This window comes from Suricata suricatta, chromosome 5 (genome assembly GCF_006229205.1).
Source record: "Suricata suricatta isolate VVHF042 chromosome 5, meerkat_22Aug2017_6uvM2_HiC, whole genome shotgun sequence".
In the NCBI taxonomy this organism is placed as follows: domain Eukaryota; kingdom Metazoa; phylum Chordata; class Mammalia; order Carnivora; family Herpestidae; genus Suricata; species Suricata suricatta.
Window position 1 is genome coordinate 49,814,357 of NC_043704.1, and position 15,922 is coordinate 49,830,278.

General features: G+C 39.1%; 1 protein-coding gene across 1 annotated transcript in view; it reads left to right on the forward strand.

Annotated features, from left to right (window-relative positions):
- Positions 1-1,714: 1,714 nt before the first annotated feature.
- Positions 1,715-15,922, forward strand: part of NFKBIZ (NFKB inhibitor zeta) — a 26,232-nt gene continuing 12,024 nt past the window's right edge. The window contains exons 1-2 of the mRNA XM_029939220.1: positions 1,715-3,207; positions 4,568-4,636. The gene's annotated coding sequence lies outside the window, so the exon portion shown is untranslated. The remainder of the gene's footprint in view (positions 3,208-4,567; positions 4,637-15,922) is intronic.

The following is a 15,922-nucleotide window of genomic DNA, read 5'->3' on the forward strand; positions in this document are numbered from 1 at the left end:
GTAGTGTAGGTGACATTGGCTACATTTTATAGATGAACTTGAGTTTGGATTTGAACAAAGGTATGTGAGAGTACATAGCCCTTTGCAACTACAACTTGGACTTTTGTAAAGAGAGATGTTCTTCATGGAAGGACTTCTGAGCGTTTTCTGAAAGATGGCTGGGGCACCGTCTTCCCGGGAGGGTTTCAATTTCCATCGCTTCGCCAGGGCTTTGGAGCGATATTTTTTGTTTGTGCAAATGGTTTCTTGTGATCTCATCTAGTTTCTATTACTTTTTGATTCAGTTATAAAAGGTCTTAAAGATTTGATGACATAGTTTCTTGAAGTATTCTAATTCATTTTGTCTCTTTTCTAATTTGTCTTTCCATTCTCTGGTGTGGAAGTTTTAAAAAAATGCCTAAGTATGGAGTTTGGAATATTACCTAAATCTTTCTCAGAACAATTAGATACAATATTTTCATTTCTTCTGAAAAATTTATTTTAGGCTAGTACCACCCATTTGTGACAATTAGCATACCAGCAAAATAACATAGTTTGTTTTATATATTTTCTATTATAAAGGGCATCATTATTTTTAAAAACTAAAATCTAGACAAAATCTATGCATAGAATCTAGAATTCTATCATCTGGAAGAATCATTTGGTATATTTTCTTCCAGGCTTTTTTTTAAACCACCTAGCTATAATCACAGATAATATGTAATTTGTATCTGCTTTTTTATTTAGCATACATATATTTTTCTATGTTTAATAGGCTTTATAACTGAATTATAAAAGTCTGCCCAACAGTTCAGCTAATGATGTTATCATTATTAACATAAGTTGCCCATTATAGTTGGACATTTAGGTTTAAAATATTAAGAGGCGCTTGGGTTTCTCAGTTGGTTGAACATCGGACTTCAGCTCAGGTCATGATCTCATGGTTTGTGGGTTCAAGGCCCATGTTGGGGACTGTGCTGACAGCTCAGAGCCTGGGGTCTGCTTCAGATTCTGTTTCCCTCTCTCTCTGCCCTTCCTTGCTCATGCTCTGTCTCTGTCTTTCTCTTTCAAAAATAAATAAACATAAAATTTTTAAAAATTAAGATAGTTTATATATAATTTAATTGGGTTACACTTTGTATGAGTTAAAAAATTCATAAGGATTTTTATTTTGGAATGACAGCATTAATTTTGCTTAGTTGCACTCCTCATATTCTAGAACTCGAATGATTGATTTGATGCTACTTGTGAAAAGGAGAATTCATAATAAGGCCCTTCTATGCAAATTATATTTTCTAGAAGTTATCTTATATAGAATAACCTTTCATTAGCAATACAAAACAGATCTTTGGCATTCTAATATGATCCATTTTACCATTCAGAACAACCACTATTTTATTAAATACCAATTGATTGACACTTCCTGGTTTCAGGTATTAAATTTCAGATTGATACATTAGGATGCTTAACAAGAATATATCCATGTTACATGCCAGAAGTGAGTCTGTTTCTGGGCCCTACTAAAGGAAAAAGCAATCAGAGAGGCACAGGAAAATTAACATTGCCCCCCCCAAAAGGGTGCTCAACATTACTTTTGGGTTAATTTAGTTTATTAATATTAGTTGCTATGCTAGAAATTCCACTTTTTAAAAAATGTTTTTTAATGTTTTTATTAATTTTTGAGAGAGACAGAGGGCAAGCAGAGGAGAGGCAGAGAGAGAGGAAGACCCAGAACCTGAAGCAGGCTCCAACTAGAAATTCCACTTTAAGTGTATTCATTCTCTTGTGTTAAGCATTATTCTCTTCAGGGTTTATGTCTAGAGTGCAGTTCTCAGTATCCTTAGAATGTCTGACTTTTCAATGTGCACTAAATTGGACTTCGAAGGTGTTCTTTTTCTCTTTGAAAGTGAGACCACAGCCCCCAGGAATTCTGGGAACCTTGCAGGGGTGGGTGGGATGGAAGATAAGAGAGTTGCTGTAGGCATAAGTTTATTGGACACAAAAGGTAGAAAAGCACAAAGTGAACTTCATCAAGTGCAGTCTAACCTGTCTCTTGAAAGTGCATTTACATTTTAACTGTTTTTAAAAATGTGAATTTAAGTATAATACTCTGCTTTATAGTATTCGACTTTAAATGAGAAGAAGACTTCTTTTAAGAAGGACCTTCTGTTAAAGATTTAAGGACCTTCTTGTGTTTAGCTCCAGATGCTGATTCCTATTGGAGAATCAGACCTTTCCTGTCTAAATATAAAGCTGGATTGTAACACTGCTGGGGGAAAGGGCAGCAAGCAGTACAGGGAGAACAGCTGTGAAGTGTCCCAAAAGGAAAAGGAGTCACAGTGAAACCAAATGTCATAGGCAAAATCCTTTAAGTGTTGTGCAATAGTTCATTCTCTGTTCAACCCACTCTATCCCCTGCCCCTGCCCCGGTGAAAATAACGTGATCTTCTCGTTACAGATCCACTGCTTTGTCCTTTGTCTTTGAAGGCACGGGATCGCGATACTACTTTCTGATTGTCATATTTTGAAGAGCAGTGTCGTAAAAAGTATCTACCTGCTCCCAATCTCTCCCCTGCTTCCCCGCTCCCCCCCCCCCATCTTGAAGCCTTATAGAAAAAGCTAAATAAGAAGAGGTGAATCAAATGAAGGGGCAACGTTAATGCCCGGCGTGGATTCATTGAGACTTTAAAAAGACATCTCTAAAAAAACCTGTTTTGTTTTTATGTTTGCTTCTGATTCCTCTGTGGAATCCAGTCCAGCTCTTGGAGCCGGCCCTCTCGGGGAATGTCCGGGACTCGGGTTGGTACCTTTTTGGCTTGGGAATTTCCAGTATGCAGAAAAAAATCCACAAACCTAGTGCTCGTTGCCCCCTCCCCGCCTCCTCAGCCCCTCCTCTGTGCCCACGCAACCTCTTTCGAACGACAGGCTGTATTCTGTATTTTAGAAGAAAGGTCCTTAGCTTCCCCCGCCCCCATTTAGAGCGGTGAAGAGAAAGCGGACGCTATAAAGGGGGACAGGGAGAGGGGCTGGCCTCTTCTTGCCATGAGGTCAGACGCTGAGTTTTAGAGAAAAAGGCTGCTTAACTGCTGCTGCTTATCATGTAACCTCAAAAGGAAACTGATCATCTCTATCATGCTCTCACGTACTTGGGTTATTATCGCTGATTACAGCTGGAAACAATTGATTTGCCTTTACGTATTTCTATGACTTGGCTCTTCAAATACAAAGGTATATTTTTATTATTTGATATTTAATATGAAAAAGTATCTTAAATGCTAAGCCTTTATTTCTCTTTTCCCATATTCAGATTCTTTCTTTTGAAATCACTCTCTGGTATTTGGGCGATCATACTTGTTTTGGGGCAAAATATTGGGGGGCAGGTTATTGGGGAAAGAAAATCAGGGATGTTTCTACAGCTTGGTAATAGCCAGGAATCACATCTGTTTGTCTTGAAAGCTCAGGAAGGACTAAGATGCTGCTGGAGGAGTGGATAGGATGCCTGATGGAAGTATCATAAATCTGATGTAACAATTTATCTTTAGCCTGTAATGTTGGACCATGATACCCCAAGGCAGAAATCACCCAGGACTTATGAGTGTGGATTTAGAAGTATATTTTCTCACTTAATGCCCTCATTAACTCTTATGTTAACGCTGTAAAATTAAAGAAAAGTATTACAAGCCAGTTTTGTGAATAAAGGAAACTCTGAAGTCTGATGACTTGGCTGGACTCCCAGATTTATAACAATCTGTATAAAGAATTTGAAGGAATTTTGTGTGAATAAAAACACATTTCTAGGTAGGGTGGATCAGAGATTCTCTAATCTCTAAAGGGGGGTAGTGGATTAATAAACTGTCTGTCAGGTAGGTATGTCCCAGAGAGAATGACATTTATTATGTACATATTAAGCACTTGACAATATATATTTCCCTACTTTAAATCTGCCAGCAAAAGAAATACATTATCTGGGCAGGTGAAATATATTTTGCCTCTTTCACATAGTAGGTTGTTTGTGCAATAAAAGGAGAGAAACATTTGCAAGGCTTATTTACTACTCTCAATAATCTCTGATAGAGGAGTGGATCGAGCACACAGATTATCTAAATATGCAGACAACCCTGAATCTTTATTTGGCTTCAGGATACAATGTATGATCTACCATCCCCTCTCCAGTTTGCTTAGAGACAGTTGGACAGGGTACAGGGGAAGAACCCTGGGGCCACAGAAGAGTCAGTCTGGGGTGAGTAGCACAAGAAATCAGTGCACAGCACATACAGTGTCAAATGTTTCACAGGATCCTTTACAGCATGGAGATGGTGACCGTGGTTAACATAATTTAGTTGCTCAGATGCAGACTTTTCCTTACTGAGGAAATGGAGGCAAGCCTTTCTCATACTTTGGCCTGAAAGAAGTCCTGCTCTCAGAAAGTAAAAGAAACCCTTTCAGAAGTTAAAGAGCCATGGGGAGCACTGCTGAGGGGGAAGATTTTCTATTGTTCTGAGACGCTCAATGAATTGTTCCTGAGAAAACCATTTTCCTTTGGCTTCTAGCTGACTGATGTGGCGGCCTCTTGATTTCTCCCTTGCAGGTTAACGGGAAGATCGGGAGGCTGAACTTTACCTTTTGGCTTTCTTGGCCTGATGCTGAACGCCTGAGGGTGAGAAAGGCGGATGTTCCTAACCTAGTGGGGTGTAGATGTTACCTGGGCCTTGGCTGATGTACTCAAAATGGGCAGTAGGATGTTTTCAAAAATTTATAAGATTCTTAGATCTCTTAAATCAATAATTTTTGGAATTTGCCTCAAAGTTACTGTGAATTTTATTTATAGGAATTTTACTGTGATTTCTTGTGAACCAACGTTATTTGGTGGTTTAGTATGCTTTTAACCCATTTGAATTTCCACTGTTTTCTATGAGAGGACATATGCATATGTCTAAGAGGGGAATTCGGCTCTCTGCTGACTGGCAGTTTCAGAGTTATGTAATCTTTAACAGGCTCAGAGAGCATCATGCCTCCTATGGTTTTGGTGAAGCCACTGATTAAAGCTAGCATATGTGGTTTCTGATTAAAGCACTTCCTGTTCCTTTAATTTGTGACTGTGAGGTAAAACACTTTCCTTCCAAATTTCATAGGTGAAAATACTTTACTGCTCCTTTGTGGCGAGTTAGCAACATGGAATTAACATTTACTAAACATTTGTTTTGGGAATGACCAGCAAGATCTCATTCAGCCTTCATAATAGCCTCTGAGGTAGTCCTAATTAGCCTTATTTTATAGGTGAGGAAATTGAGGCTCAGAGGGATTAAGCAATTGGTTCAAGATCCCCCAGGCTGCAAGTGGGAGAGCTTGGATTTGAATCTGAGGTGGTTGTCTCTATAGCTCACACCCTTGCCACCAGGCCTTTGGGTTATTAGCAGATACAATGGGAAGAGGCCAACCTCTTTCCGGGGCTCTGATTTTCCCAGGGTCCTTCTCTTTCTCTAGCTCACACCAGGCTGTCTACCCCCTACTTCCTGTTCAGATTTAACTGATAAACTTGCCATTGATAACCACATAAACCTTCATATTTTAAGACCCTAAGAAAATGTTTTGTACCTCCAAGAGTAAAGCTATCTGGTAGAACTGATGAGATTGGTTGGGTTGGTGGATGAATTGGGTTGTGCCATTTTGGGGCACAACACTCGGGATTACAGAGAAAAAGGAATCCTGTCCTTTGCTTACCTTGCCCCTTGAGGAACATTTCTTCCTGTGCTAAGAAGCCCAGGCTCGGAAGAGCACTGCTAGTCACAGCTCCGGTGAAGGTTCACTGCCCTTGCTTCTGAAGAGGCACTGTGGGCACCGAACAAACCCATTTACCTGGGCTCTGCCATCCCCGTTAGAGCACAGTAAGTTAGTAACTACCTTATTTCAGAGTAGCCCCCAGGGTAGAAATTTGCATGCTTTGGATCTGTTGATTTTTTAACAGTTTTGTATGATCTTTTCCTAGTTTGCATTTCCTATAGGCCCTATATAGGATGAGTGGAGTGATTAATCTACTTGGTTAAAAAATAAAATGCTCTGATGAATTAAGGAAGAATTTTGATAGACATCTTTTAAAGCAGTTCTTCTCAAACTTTAATATGTGTAAGAATTATCTGGAGATCTTGGTGAACTACAGGTTCTGTGTCAGTAGGTCTAAGGCAGAGCTTATCATTCAGCATTTTTAATAAGCTCCCTTGTGATAATAGGCTGGCCCAAGGTCCACTCTTTGAGTAGCAAAATTATAAGGCTCCTTAAATTTTATAATTAGAAATTATGGAATTTTTCTTTAAAATTTATGTATCTCATTTTCACCATGTAGAAAAGTAAATTCTGTCATGCTTATGTTAAACAACAGTGGTAATGCCACATTTCTTTTTTTTTAACTTTATTTAAATCCAAGTTAGTTAACATATGGTGTAATAATGGTTTCAGGAGAGCATTTAGTGGTTCATCACTTGCATTTAACACCCAGTGCTCATCCCAACAAGTGCCCTCCTTAACGCCCCTCACCCACTTAGTGCATTCTGCCTCCCAACAACCCTCAGTTTGTTCACTGTATTTAAGAGTCTCTTATGGTTTGCCTCCCTCTCTGTTTTTATTTTTCCCTTCCTTCCTCTATGTTCATCTGTTGTGTTACTTAAATTCCACATATGAGTGAAGTCATGATATTTATCTTTCTCTGACTGACTTATTTTGCTTAGTATAATACATTCTAGTTCCATCCATGTTGTTGCAAATGGCAAGATTTTATACTTTTTGATCACCAAGTAGTATTCCATTGTGTATGTACCACATCTTCTTTATCCATTAATCAGTGGACGTTTGGGCTCTTTCCATAATTTGGCTATTGTTGATAATGTTGCTATAAACATTAGGGTGCAGGTGCCCCTTTGAATTAGTAATGCTGCATCCTATACATGATACCAAATGTCTGAATTAAACTTCTGTGAAATTGCGTTCATCACCTAAGTGTTTATATCTATACGATGGCAACTTCCAGATGTTTGAAGACACTAAAAATGATTTCCTTACTTTTTGTTCAGAAGTTTAGTAGTGTGCAGACACTTTTAATATTGCTGTAAGACTTTTGGACACATTTTAGCATTGGTTAGTATGTGTGCATCCTCAGTCAAAATTGTGATTCTGTCAGTCAAATTTGCTGTTTGTGATGGCACCCGTTTTTTTCGAGTGGCTTAGCCTTTGCTAAGAGGGTGATGTTGTCTCCAAGAGGGCAAAATTTATTCGTGGAGGAGGGAAATATCTTAGATATTACAGTGGTTTGTGGCCTTCTGAAGGACCATAATAATACATAAACAGAGATACAGTATATCTGCAGTTCTAAACTTTTATCAGAGGACAGTTAGGGAAGAAACGTCCAAAAAGGCTCCTTAAGGGGTGTGATAATGAAAGCAAGGTTGGATACACACCTGTAAATGCTCTACATATACTTAGTCAAATGGGGTCAAAAAGATTTTTCATTGGCCTATTCTCTCTTTGGGTCTGGTTTCGTGACTGGCATCATTGCCATAGATTTTTGAAGTATCTACTTCCAGAAGAGGGGTGATTTCTGATATTTTCCCCCATATTTCTTTATTTCAGGAATATTTTCTTCTATTATATCCTTAAATGTTTTTAATATTTTAAGAAGTTGTGATAAAACACATATGTCATAAAATTTGCCATCTTGACTATTTTTAAGTGTATAGTGCAATAGCATTAAGTAATTCACATTGTTGTCTAACCATCACTATGATTCATCTTCAGAAAATTTTCATCTTCCTAGACTAAAAATCCACATCCACTGAACAATAATCCCTATTCCCCCACCTCCAGCTCTTGGCAACCACCAGCTGTCTCTATGAAGTTGACGACTCTAAGTGCTTAATGTAGGTGGAATTATACAGTATTTGTCCTTTCGTGACTGGCTTGTTTCACTTAGCATAATGTCTTCCAAGTTCATCCGTGTTGTAGGATGTGTCAAAAATTCCTTCTCTATAAGGCTGAATAATATTCCATTGTATGGATACACCCCATTTTGTTTATCCATCCATTCCTCAATGGCCAGTTGGCTTGCTTTTGGCTGTTGTGAACAATGCTGCTCTGAATGAAGGCTGTATGGGTGTATAAGAATCTGTTTGAGTTCCTGCTTTCAATTCTTTTGGGTGATACCTAGATGTGGAAATGCTAGCCATATAGTAATTCTGTGTTTAATATTTTGAGGAACTGCCATGCCATTTTCTATAGCACCAGGACGATTGCTTTTTAACTCATTTTGTGCGGTATTCGGCAGAGTGCAGTGAAAAAGTGTTTACACCATGAATATAAGACAGAGCATGATATGAAGATCAGAGGAAATAATCTGCTGAATGACTCACCACCATGGCTATTGAAACAAATCAGCCTCCCCTAAACACTCACCCTATATACTGTAATGTACACACTTACAAATCAATGCATGGCTGGGAATAATTTGTATGGGAATTGAAGTAATGCATTTAGATTCCATATGGGTCAGATCCTTTTGAAAATGTATACCCTTTGCTATGGATTCCCATGTTCAAAAGAAACCTAGAGAAACTTATGGGATGTTCAAGGATCAGAGCTACAGAGGTGATCCACAGATGCAAATGAAGATTGACTGAACCAAGAACACCTTGAGTATGGGAATTGTGTGCCTTCGGATTTTCCTCCTCCTCTTCTTCTCTTCCACTTTCCTCTCTCACTTTTGCAACATAAGCACATGGTCATTTCATGAGTTTTGGTTCAACATGAATTGAGGGAAAAAAAAAACCCCAGAATAACCCAGAATGATAAAAAAGGTGAATTTTAAATTATTTTCTTATCTGTGAAATACTGTCTTGAATATAGTAAGAGGTTTTTATTTCATACCTTTGTCAAAGGTAAAGGAAGTGGGTTTAATTAGGGAATACAAGGTTTGTAGCAAATCAAAAATGATCACTGGGCAAGAGGACTGAATTTACCCTTGGCATCTCTGCTATCATGATAGATGAACTGGAACTATCTGAAGGTGGCAAAAACCGATATATCATGGACCTTCCTAGCCCTCCTGCTCTGTGCTGATGGTTCATATCTTTTAAACAGGCAATCAAAAGAGTCTTGTTTATCTGTGGCATTGAATACCATCCAGCATTAAGATAAGAAAGGGACACAACACTAATGTCAAAATCTAGGGTTGGAGCCAGACTCCAGCCAGCCAAAGTGTTCGTAGCAAACAAATGGGAGATGCATGGTGACAATAATGTTGAAGGACAGCCTCTCCCTATCTCATACCTCACTTATGTTTGTACATTATCCAAATTTCATGGTGGTTCATTTTGGGAGACCTCTTTTAAAATGCAAATAGCCTTTGGAAAAGATTACTGTTTATGTCTTGGTGTGAATTAATTTTGAAATGCCTTCTTGAAGTTTTACTGGAAAGGGAGGGCATGGAGACTGCCCTGATTAGTCTGCAGATATGGGGTGAGATGCAGTGGTAGGAGCAGCACAGGGAATGGAATGTGAAGGCTAAAATAAAATCCGATGCCTCCCATACTTTTACCTAGCTTCCATATTTCTGTTCATGGTACTACTACTCTATCAGTCTTAAGGTGTTGGAGTTACTTCTGACTCTCTCCTGTCATTGATGTGCCCAGTCTGTTGCCAATTCTATATGTCTGAAATATTTCTCTATAAATAATTCCTCACTCTCTAGTCCCATAGGCACCCCCCTCGTTCCATACTTTAGGACCTGTCACCTTCACTACTGCAGGCTGTCTGTACTGATCACCTTCATTCAGCTGCTGCTTTGTCTTTCCTAAAACATGGTTTTGGTCATGGTTTTCCCAGTTCAAAAACCCTAAATGGCTCCCTATGGCTTATCACATGAATTCTAATATTTTCAGTGGCATCAAGATTCTGAGTCCAGAATTGACTCCATGACTCTCTTCCATATTCTCTTCAAGTTTGGCTGGTGATCCAAAGAGGCCAGATGCTTAACAGTCAAGTATTAAATGGAACTTTGAAAACTGTAACTATCATCATTGAATGTATACTGTGTGCCCAGAGCTGTCCTAGGCTTATCATGTACACTACCTCATTTAACCTACATACTGATGGAGTGCAGTTAATATTTCCATTTTATGGATTGGAAAACAGTCTTACAGAAGTTAATCAAAGCTACGTGATTGTTCAGTGAATGGAGCTGGGATTTGAATCCAGTTTGTTTGGCTTCAAAACTCCATGGTTTTAAGCAAGGGATGAAGAAAATCACGCAATATTTCTAGCTTAGATACAAGTTAGGACAAGAATTAGTGTGCTGTTCTCCAGGATTATGCCTAAGGACTGCATGTTGAGTAGTAAATGGAAGTATGATGAGATCATTCTAGGGCTGCCAGAGCACAATTCCACAAACACGTGTAAACTGGGACATTAGTACCTAAATCAAATTGCTAAAATCACACAAGATAATATACAAAGTATACAACACATCCTAGACATTTTAGTTCTTTTCTCATTCCCACAGTTATATGACCATTGAGTAAATCTGTACCTATTTGTGTGTGTATGGTTGGAAGGACCAGGGGGGTAGATTACATATTGGACCAAAACCTGTTTAGTTATAACTTGTGTCTTCATAGCATTTTCCCCCAGAGCACTTTCACATTTCACAGAGTTGTTAGAAAGGAGCCCAATGTATTTAAAAAAAATCATAATTGTAGAATTTGTAAGTCAGGAAACTATTACTACCAAAGTTGCACTAAATTGGCCATGACAAGTTCTCCCATTAACATCTTTTCATTTTTCTCTAATATCTAACAAGCATTCTCAAATTTCCTCCTTTAACTTCATTCTAGATTTCTCAGACTTGACGTGTTGCCCTGCAGAGTGTCCTCTTTCCATCAGCCTATATTTCCCTTTATGGTTTAAAAGGTCCATAATATTCTAGCAAACAGGGTCTGGGGACCAAAAAACAACAACAAGAACAACAAACAAACAACCCAATCCTTTAAAAAGAGTAGAGGAGAGATAGAAATCAGGCATCTGTTAGCATCATGTGTTCTGTTCACTTTAACTCTCAGAATGCCTGACAAGTGATTCTCAACCCTTACCCCCCAGGACCTGGAAGGTATGGTAATTCCCACCAGGAAGGTGCTGTCTGGGATCTCGTAGTCCTGGGAAACACTTCCTCAGTGATTCTGGTAGTCTTTAAGGAGGAATTCCCCATCTGTTGGAGAGCTATCGCTTTAAATTACTTTGCCCTGTAATTCTAGTGCCATTTGTACCACTCAGACTACCTGAAAAAGAGAGGCTAGGTTTAACAAACATGTACACTTGTATGAAATACAAATGATTCCGATTTTTCTTTCATTGTGATTCCTTAGAAAAGAGAAGGAGGGTGGACTTGGTTTGAATACCTTTACTACCTCTGGGTGTGTAGATTCCTGTATCAGTGTACCTGTGTGGGTGCCAACAGTCCATACAAACATATATTTATCACTTTTCTTTATAATTTTCTCCAGGAAGGACTGCTGGTTGTGGTGTTCCATTAGCACCCATATGGGTACAATGATGAAAGGATTTTTAAGTACAGATATGGTGAGTAAAAAGAAAAGAGATCTGGCAGAAACCAACAACACCACAAATAACCTACTAAGAAAAATTAGAAAAAAAAAGTAGATGTAAACAGATTACATGATAAGAGTAACCAGATTGCTCAAATGCCTAGATTTTTAAAGGAAGTGGCAGTTTCTCATAAATAAATACTGCTGCAGAGAAGGGATTAGGTGCTCTTGATTTGGGGAAAACACAAACAGAAGCAAAACTAAGTTGTTAGGTTGTATATTTCAAGATTCTCAAAAATATGTGTCAACGTGTTCATTTATCCAAATGTATTTGTTAAAGAACAACATTTTAAGATAAAAAGGTAACATTCAGCAATGTATTATCAACTTAAATTCTACTGATCATAAAAATTAACCTATTTATGGGCTAATTCAGTAAATATTTATTGGGCACCTAAAATATTCTGGACTTGCTTCCAGAATATTGAACAAAAATTCAGTCTCTGCTCTCAGGGAGTGTATGCTACAAAAGACAAACAATAATCAAATAGCCAGCTATATAAATATAGCTATGTATAACTATAATGGCAGATGGGAATAACTTGCTATGAAGACCAACAAAGCAAGGCAAGGGGAGAGAGCCAGGCATGCTACGTTAGCTAGAAAGGTCCTGGAAAACTATCTCCCAAGGAATGTCACAGCAAAGCACTTAGAAAAGTGAGTTTCTGTCTCATGTTTTTTGAACTCTGAGCAAGCTCCCACTCCCCCAGATACACCTCTGACCTGTATAAAGACTCCAGCTTCCTATCTCCAGCTCTGACCTTTTCTCTGAGTTCTAATTCCATGTCGCCAAGTGTATAATCAACAGGTAAAACCGACATTGCCATATTCACCCTTTGCCCTTCCACCCCCACTAAAAGATTATCTTCATTTTTCCAGAAATTTCTAGAGAACTTAAAGATTTGACTCTTTCAGCACCTTCATTCCACTGTAGAAAAGTCCTAATAGTTTCTTGTCAAAAATTCTCCCCATCTCCCCCCTCTCCTGCCACCGCAACTCCCCCACCCCCCAGGTCCTCAATTCTCAATACCAACATCATATTTAAGAGCACCTGGAAATAGGAAATAGGCTTAGGAAAGCCCTGGTACTCATGTTTTTCCCTGCTTGGCCACAAGTAGATGCTATGGCCTCCCATATCATAACTGAGGTCTTATTCCTGCTTTTCTTAACCTCTAAAATCCAGTGACATCAAGCCTATCTGTTATGGACTGAATTGTGTCCCCCCCCCAAATTCATAGGTTGAGGCCCTAACCCCCAGTATCTCAGAATGTGACTGTATTTGGCTGCAGGGCTTTTAAAGGAGTAATTAAGTTAAAATGAGGCCATTAGGTTGTGCCCTAATCCAATATGGCTGGGGTCTCTAGTAGAAGAGGAAGAGATGCCAGGCATGGGTGTCCGGTCAAGAAAAGGCCGTACATGGATCTGGTGAAAAAGGCTTCAGGAAAACCAACTCTTCTGGCTTTTAATCTTGGACATCCAGCTTCCAGGCTGTGAGAAAATAAATCTTCATTGTTTAAGCCACCCAGTCAGTAAACTGAGGCTCAGACATCCTCACACACAGCTGCAAGTGCTGGAGCGGAGTCTGCAGGTTTCACAGCCATGACATTGTGGTGCCTGTAAGCACTGCTGCTTAAAGCAGGAGTTGGCAAACTTGCTGTAATGCACCCAATAGTAAATGTTTTAGGTTTTGCAGATGAAAAGACAAGGTGGAAAATATTATATAAACACTTATATAACCATTTAAAATGTAACACTTCTGGGACACCTGGGTGGCTCTGTTGGTTAAGTGTCCAACCCTTGATTTCTGTTCAGGTCATGATCTCACGATTTGTATCCCACAAGCTGCATGTGCTCATAGTGCAGAACCTGCTCGGAGTTTTCTCTTTCCCTTTCTCTTTGCCTCTCTCCTGCTCATGGATGGGTGCTCTCTCTCTCTCAAAAATAAATAAAACTTAAAAAAAAACCCCAGATATTTAAATATTTTTTTAAGTTTAAGCAGGCGTAGGGGAGAGGCAGAGAGGGAAGGAGACACAGAATCTGAAGCAGGCTCCAGGCTCTGAGCTGTCAGCGCAGAGCCCGATGAAGGGCTCAAACTCATGAACAGGGAGATCGTGACCTGAGCCGAAGTGGGATGCTTAACTGACTGAGCCACCCAGGTGCCCCATGAAAGCGGATATTTAAAACAAAAATCTAGACTGTCATAAGCATGCCACATCTATGACCAAATCTAAGAATTCCTCTACCCTATTTAGGGAGCCATTAAAGGATCCCCAAATAGGATCTTTGGGATCATGTTCAGTCTCTTAGAATGGATGTAAGGAAGGACAAGGGAAGTATCTTTAGCATCAATTTCAGCCTCATAGAGTGGCAAGTGTCCAAGCCCTGCCCTCTTCACAAGACTTATCTTCCTCATGAGCCGCAGTCATACCCAACTCAACAGTTTCTCACAGCTCTGACACCTCACTTCTCTGCTCCCCTTCCTCACTTGACTAGCTCATGCTTATCTTCCCCAATTTTCAGATATATAGCTACAACCCCTGGAGCCTTCTCTGACCTTCCTCCTTCCCACCTCACTCTCACCCACAGTCTGGCTTAAGAGCCCCTTTTCTGTGTTCCCACACAGACTTCCATCAGGGTTTCCATAAATTACCCATTTATGAGTCTGTCTCTCCTACATAAGCTCCCAAGACATGTATCGCTTGTAATACCAACCACCTATTACTTAATATTTAATTGAATGGTGCATTTTTAAATAGTTACATTTCATTTGTTTGTTTTTGAGAGAGAGCACAAGAGCGCATGAGTGGGGGAGAGAGGCAAAGGGAGAGAGAGAATCTTAAGCAGCCTCCTTGACATGACAGGCTTACTCTGTTCATTAAAAAAAAAAAAAATCTGACAAATATCCAAGTCAGAATAACCACAGTTTGTCAGTCAAGTAAAATTGGTATCCCATGAAAAATAGTAACTAGTTGAATTCACAACTCAAAGGGGGTTGAAGCAGAAGTTCAACTCATTCAATTGAATGGACCAAGTGCTTTTCCAGACAATCATTATAGAATATTAAAACTATGTATATTTCAAGGGTCAGTATTTAATAAAATTATTAATTGTTGCTGTTGCTGTTTCATCTAGGATTTTCTTAAGTGAAATTTTTTCTTTTTATCTGTGCTTCAGTGGTGGTGATGAATACAATGACCACTATTTCACTTTGTTGCTGCTGCCTTGATTTGTTGTAAGGCACCAGCAGTTTACCCACGATTGCTTTTGTACCATCAGTGCAAATGTCAGTACAATTGTTCCAGGATAAATGATGTGATCCAGAAGGATTATTGTACACTGTGCACCTCTTCTGCTTATTTTCAAGCATTCCTATAAAAGGTCTTTGGTGGTTAGCCAGTGGTGATACCTGATGAACGCAACCGAAATAGCAAGTCCAGACAGTCCATAGATCTATCCATTTCTATCCGGTATTGCAGGCAAGATCACCTTTCTTGTTTGCAGTTGAATCTTAATTTGATGAGTTGCTATATCACTGGAAAGGGCAGGGCCATGATTTCTTTTGCTGTTTTTTTCGTCTAAAAGGCATTTAGCAAAATAAATTCTCCCAGGCTTTATTAATCTCTTACTTAAGATGTTCCCTTCTTTAGCCAAGGCAGGACGAGCAGGGCAATAACTCACACCGAAGATACTTCACTGACTTTTTCAACTCCAGTTTGAAAAGTTGCACCAAATGATTTTTGGCATTTGACAAGTTCATTACATCTACATTAAAAAATTGAATACCTTTTTTTAAAACTTTGACCTTGATATGGTGTTATAACTTAACTGGCACCATCATACTATTCTATTCATAAATGTTCTACCGTATAAAATACAATAAAGTGAATAGTTAACATTTGTAAAGCCAAGGGAAAGGTAGCCATCATCATATTTTTATTTCTTTTGATCATTTAAAAATGTTTATTATTTATTTTTGAGAGAGAGAGAGAGAGAGAGAAACCATAAGCTGAGGAGGGGCAGAGAGAGAGAGAGAGAGAGAGAGAGAGAGAAAGAGAGAGTGAGAGAGAGAGGAAGCCACAGAATCTGAAGCAGGCTCCAGGCTCTGAGCTGTCAGCACAGACTGACACAGGGCTTGAACTCATGAATCATGAGATCATGACCTGAACCAAAGTTGGACACATGGTTGACTGAGCCACCTAGGCACCTCCATATTTTTATTTCTTATTTATAGTTTCTTCCAGTTGCTTTGGAGATTTCTCTTTCCATGAGTTAGGGGTCTGTCATTTTCATCTTTTTTTTTT